This window comes from Clytia hemisphaerica, unplaced genomic scaffold (assembly GCF_902728285.1).
Source record: "Clytia hemisphaerica strain Z4C2 unplaced genomic scaffold, Clytia hemisphaerica genome assembly, whole genome shotgun sequence".
Taxonomy (NCBI): Eukaryota; Metazoa; Cnidaria; class Hydrozoa; order Leptothecata; family Clytiidae; genus Clytia; species Clytia hemisphaerica.
This window is the reverse complement of record NW_027104615.1, coordinates 1,193,262-1,199,305: the sequence shown is the minus strand read 5'-3', so window position 1 is coordinate 1,199,305 and position 6,044 is coordinate 1,193,262. Positions and strand designations below refer to the sequence as shown.

Genomic DNA, 6,044 nt, shown 5'->3' with positions numbered 1-6,044 from the left:
GGGGCCGCTTTTAGTTAGGGTGGGGTAGGAGGGGAGGGAGGAACCATCAATTGGGTTTGTTTATATCAATAATTTCTTGGTACTAGATAATCTAAAAATATATGTATATTTTTACAAATATGTGGTACATTATATTCAAAATTTCTTAAGTGTGTCAATTTAAGTGGTTTAACTCAATTTGGTCATATATAGTCATAGGAAAAACCTCATTACATTTACTTATAGTCTGTAAAAGTATACTGACATTGTTATGGTTTTTCTAGTTTTGGTATTTCGGCCAATCACCATGATCACCATGTCGTAGCATCAAAAATAAAAAGACCTAAGTCACATTTTTCTATTTTGAGAAAAACGCAAATAAAGGTTTTCAGAGCTAAAAGGCCTTAACAACAAAATTGGATTTAATTTTGTGAAGTAAAATGCTAAAAATGAGTGATTTAAGTCCCAAAACGTCCATTTTTAAGGCTTTTTGGTTCTGAAATGTGTATTTAAGGCTTTATAGAACTGAAAACTTTCCAGTGGATCAACTACACGTTTTTTTTTTAATAAGAACAAACTATATAAGAACATAAGGCTTCGAGGCCCAAAAATTTAAGAACATTCTAAGAACATTCTAAGGCTTTGGAGACTTAAAAACATGCATTTTCTTAAGAAATTACATCAAAATGCTCAAAAAATACTGAAAATAAGAACATTTTAAGAACATTTTTAGGCTTCAAATCCAAAAAACTAAGAACATCCGAAGGCTTCGAAAATTTTTAACGTTCTTATAAAAAAAAAACGTGTACTCTTACAAATAAAACTTAATTTAAAAAAAAAGGTTATAGACAAGATATAAGATATCAAAGTTTCGTAGGTAGGGCTTTCTAGACCTGAAGAATCACCCCCTTAAATGTGAATCCAACAGTAGTTCATTTTTCAAAAAATGTGACTTAAGTCTTTTTAGCTTTGATGCGACGATGTAAGCGTGGTTTCCACCAACTATCGCACACTGGTGCGATAAGGCTGTGCGATAGCAGTGGAAACTGATTTTCTTAACAATGATATGCGATAGCCACTATCGCACAGTGCGATAGATATGAAAAAGTTTTCATATTTATCACACAGTGCCATGGACACAAAACTAATCCTTAAAGGAAGCCGCTAATTTCTCTATTCATTTCGAGAAAAATCTTTTGTTTGATTTATGTCTTCGAATCTGTTCACATGTTGAAAACGTGGTTTTATGGCTCTTTGAGATTCAAATCTTTGGAGATATCACACTGGTGGAAACATACAGGGTGTCCCTAATAAAAGTATCGAATTTGAACATGCGATTGAGTAGAAAGTTTTAAGTGTGTATTCACAAAATTGTATTTTAAGCTCTCCCTCTTTTTTCTTTGTCATTACGTAACAATAAAAACATACTCTGCCTGTTTACAAATGCAACGAAATTACGATCATGAGAAAAACGCAACAATTAAAACATGTTTGTAAAGAATCGTATGTAAAACTATGAAAATAATAAAAATGGAATGTATGGAACAATAAAAAAGTAAAACGAGGGAATTTGAATTTTTATTAATTTTGATTTTTAAAGACGTACATTTATGCAACAGGGGAATAGTAAAAGGGCTATTGATTAATTTATACGTTGTAACTACCTTTTGTAATGAGCCTATGTGATGGAGAACGTTCTTATATTTTAGCGATAACACACACAAACTTTTTTACTCAATCGCATGTTCAAACTCGATACTTTTATTAGGGACACCCTGTACAATCAGTCACAAAATACTTGGCACAAAAGGGAAATTCACCGGGGTGTTTTGAAACCACAATCGATTTGTAAGTGCTCTAAAGTAGGTTCGAAGAGTTTTAACTCTGAGTTTTAACGCTAGACTTAAAGGGACATAACAGTACTTGCGAAATTTGTAAACAAACTGTATGCAGCAGATACAAAATCAAAACAAATGTCACATGTCAAAATAAAACATCAAGCCAAATATGGCTAATTTTTATTGTTCAATTGTTTTACAAGTTTGTTTTGGACACGTGATTTTAATTGTTCTCTTTAAAGACACGTGGTTCGCACAATGTTTACATTTTACTACTTTAATGTCCCTTTAAGACTTAGGAGGACCTTAGGATCTGAGGATCCAGAAGTTCAAAAATGGTCTAGTAGGGCTTGATATATAGCCTAGAAACCAATAAATCCCTCCCAGATCGAAATAATCGATGAAATCAAGTTGAAGGCCTAAAAATTGACATTCTCGCTCGAACTTCAATATTCGAAAAATGGTAAATTAGCCAAAAGTGCCAATATATTATGGCACTGATTGTAGCCCATCCTATGACTCCTATCACCGTAATTTCTATCGCATTTGAAAAAAAATTCTATCGCAAAGTGCGGATAGCTCTAACGATAGCTCTGGAAACCACGCTGTATGCATTACTTTGTTTTATGCATAAAATATTTCTGCGGGAGAAATATGTAAATCATTCTTTCTTTATGTGTGTAGCCATAGAAACTCATTTCAAGATTGTTCGTAAGAATTTTAAAAACTAGCAAGTAGCTTTCGCTATGATGCTCCCGATGACAGGCATTTGACAGTGATTGATTGAAATTCAGAAAAGGCGAAATGCGTGTTTATTTTTGTCAGAAATACAGTGATATTGCAAAGTATTCAATTTTTCTCAGCCATAGCTTGCACTAAACATGCCCCCTTTAATAGATACCTTATAAAGCTTGAATTACAAAGCTTTTCATGTTTATAGGCAGGGTCTTGGAATAATCTTCAGGAAATATTTAGAATGACTTTCTTCTCAAAAGCATTTTCTTTGAAACAACAATAACAAAAATAAAAATAACAAACATATCAAAACATGAATTTATAATTTCCAAGACTATATTTTGACAATGATATAAGTTGTTGTCTATATCGTAATGTAATATTGTTTTGTAAAGAATACAGTGGATACAGAAGCATTCCAAAACCAAAATGATTCAAAATACAACCAAACAACAGGTACATAACATGAAATATCCTTCAGGAATTTCTCCAACAAAAGGAGTGTTAATGTCAAGTTTGTGTACCGTCAACTGCTCTAAAATGGGATTACTTGAGATAACATGGGACATACTGCTTTCTGGTCAGCTTTTTCTCTCTATCGTCACATCCTCTTCAACAACAAACAGATTTCCATGTTTCTTGGACAGTACAAAAAAGATGATTCTGTGGAGGTTCGGTTAAAATGGTTGCTGTTTTGGTGTCCCATTGCACAAACATTGCACAGTTCCATTAAAAACGCAGACAATTCATTCCAATTCTTGTTCAACATTTTGAAGTCAAAACTTTCTTGTCATTAAAATGTTATATTAAAATGAAGTTTGATGATTGGTTGAACAACTGCTATCTTTATGCAAACTCAGCGTATTTGAAGCAGTGATTCAGACCTCGTAAAAACATATAATGTCAATCTGGCTTTAAAGCAGTTGACGGTACATCCAACGTGTAAAACTACTTTAATGGTTAATATGGTATTTGTCATGGTGAATGAACGAAGGCTGGAAGGCAAAACCATAAAGCTGAAAGAAATAGGAATAGAGAAGAAGAAACTGTCAATAGATAATTTGTAATAAATATCCAGGTGATGTCAATCAGACTGTTTGATTACCGTAAAAAAGGGTAATCACTGGAGGGAAACTGGTATCGCCTCCAAATAGTAGAGCTTTCTGGTAATAAAATTGTAAAAATTCAAAAGTCAAAAACATTTATTTTACATTTTAGCTTAGACAAAGTGCAGACCAAGAAAGGTCTGCATTTTGGAGGCAATGTAAAGTTTCCCTCAAATGATGCAAATTACCCTTTTTCACGGGTACCAATCTAATCTAACATTATCAAACGATAGGTGTTAGATTACCGCAACCAAATCGAACAGTCACGAAACTAAAAGATTCTGGTAAAGTTGAATTATGTTCGAACGACCCTGCCGATTCCCCGGACTCCAGGGATTTTCTTGTTGCGTGTCCGAGGATTTTAACATTACTTTTTGAGACTTACCCCGGACTGAACGCGTGGTCTGCAAGACGTACTTAAACAATTGGGCGATCACACATGGGCGTCAATTTCACCATCCCTATTCTGCCCGCTTTCATGCGAACTTAGTCGACCGTGCGTTAACTCGTGACAACACGTTCACTTATCCAGCCGCGTGGTTCACTTATCTGGCAGCGCAATTTGTTTGTCTGGGGATAGAAATATTTCTTTCGTTCGACAGGGTCGTCTTCGATCAGGTTCAGTCAGTCTGAGAAATCCTTCTAATTGCACGCTTAACTTCCGCAGGCGTAAACTTGTAAATGCGTGCTTATCATAGTGCGCCCGAGTCCACCTAGCCTGGGAATCCAAGCGGTAAACTTTTTTCACAGTCTAGTTTATGATATTTTTGCTGCTGGTTTAACGCTTGGCGCAGGTAACTCGCCTGCAGGGAGATTTTTCCCTGCAATGCAGGTTCGGCCTGATTGGCCAGCTTTCGGCGTATAACTTAGCAGTACTTTCGCACGCATTTTGACTATTTCGATGCGCGCGCATAATTTATGGAAAAAGCTGACTCTGCAGAAAAAAGGAAAACAAATGAAAATGAAAACATAGATTCATTTCGAAACAAAATGGCTGTTGGCTGAATACATGTGGTTGATGTTTCATGTGGTTTTTAGTAGTTTTGAAAGTCTTTAGAGCTTGTGAAAGAGTTTTTATGATAAGTTGATTATGTGTATTTGCCTGGGTTTCCAAAATTCAGAAAGTCTGTCAACAAGGGTTCACACACAGACTGTTTATAACATTCTGTGTCAGACTAATCTACCTGCACCAAGCTCTATAATTTTAGAACTTTGTGAGGTGAGGTATTTTTTGTTTTTTCTAAATTTATGAGCTTGGATTCCCAGGCTAGAGTCCACCCATGTGCAATTGCACGCTTAATTTTCCGCCCTGCTTGAAGAAGCTTGAGTAATATAGTGGGGCTTGCTTTTTTTAAAAACGGATGGAACCATGGTCAAACGGACAAAAACTGATTTTTGAATTGGAATCTTCGTAAAATTTTGTGTAAAATTGACCAAGCATTCCAGATTTTTTTCCGAGAAAACTCGAGGAAAATCGTCTATTTTGAACTCGCACAAACGAAAAGTGTTTTCATTTCTTTTCTAATAACTTGTAAATGCAATGATGTATCTCAATGTAAGCAATGATTATAATACTGATTTAGATTATTTGGAACATGAAATTGATAGGTAAAAACACTTTTAAAAACCTTACAATTTGATAGCCGTGCAATTACGCGTTTAAATCTCGGAATTTTAAGCGTGCAATTAGAAGGATTTCTCAGACTGTCAGTAACCACAAACACCTATAGTTTGATTCTGTTTGATAAAATTTGATAGTTCAATTACGAAAATTTGGATCAATTGAATTCAATTGACATCGCCTGGAGATAAACAGAAGGTTCGTTAATGGTGGTATGCAAATTTTTTTCCAATTTCTGATAGTAATTACCCAAAAGTAACCAGTAAAGTAACTGATGCCTGATTATACAACAAGGATACAAAGCAAAAAGCAATTCTTTAAAATAATTTTCAATCATACATCCTATCTGAAACATTACTTTTGATAAAATAGTATTATACTTACTATCAAAGTTGCAGAACAGTATATGGGATTATACCTTCTACTTTCTGAAACCAAATGGTCCCAAGTATTGCTTCGTTGCTTTTTGTTGTTGTATTCCAAGCTATGACTTTGGAGCGCTAAAGACACTAAATTTCTGTTCACGCGGTGTTGTTGTATTCCAAGCTATGACTTTGGAGCGCCAAAAACGCAAAATATCTGTTCGCGCGGTCGAGCTAGCTTAAAAGCTCACCACACGGCAATCTTTTAGTGAATGCGGTCACTAGGTTACATCGTCCCGTTTTTTTTCTTGAACATTTTTTCGCCAGCTCGATCCCCAGCACGGCCTCGTGAAGCAACATAGGCTCCCTTCGGGAGCAACAAAAAAAACTGCTGGCTAGCGCT

General features: G+C 35.2%; 1 long non-coding RNA gene across 1 annotated transcript; it reads right to left on the bottom strand.

The window, feature by feature from the left end:
• Nucleotides 1-2,787: 2,787 nt before the first annotated feature.
• Nucleotides 2,788-5,717, bottom strand: LOC136824600 (uncharacterized). Its single transcript, XR_010849132.1, has 2 exons — nucleotides 5,664-5,717; nucleotides 2,788-3,568 (listed from the first exon to the last, which is right to left on the bottom strand). It is a non-coding gene; the product is annotated as an uncharacterized lncRNA (long non-coding RNA).
• Between the last annotated feature and the right edge of the window lie 327 nt (nucleotides 5,718-6,044).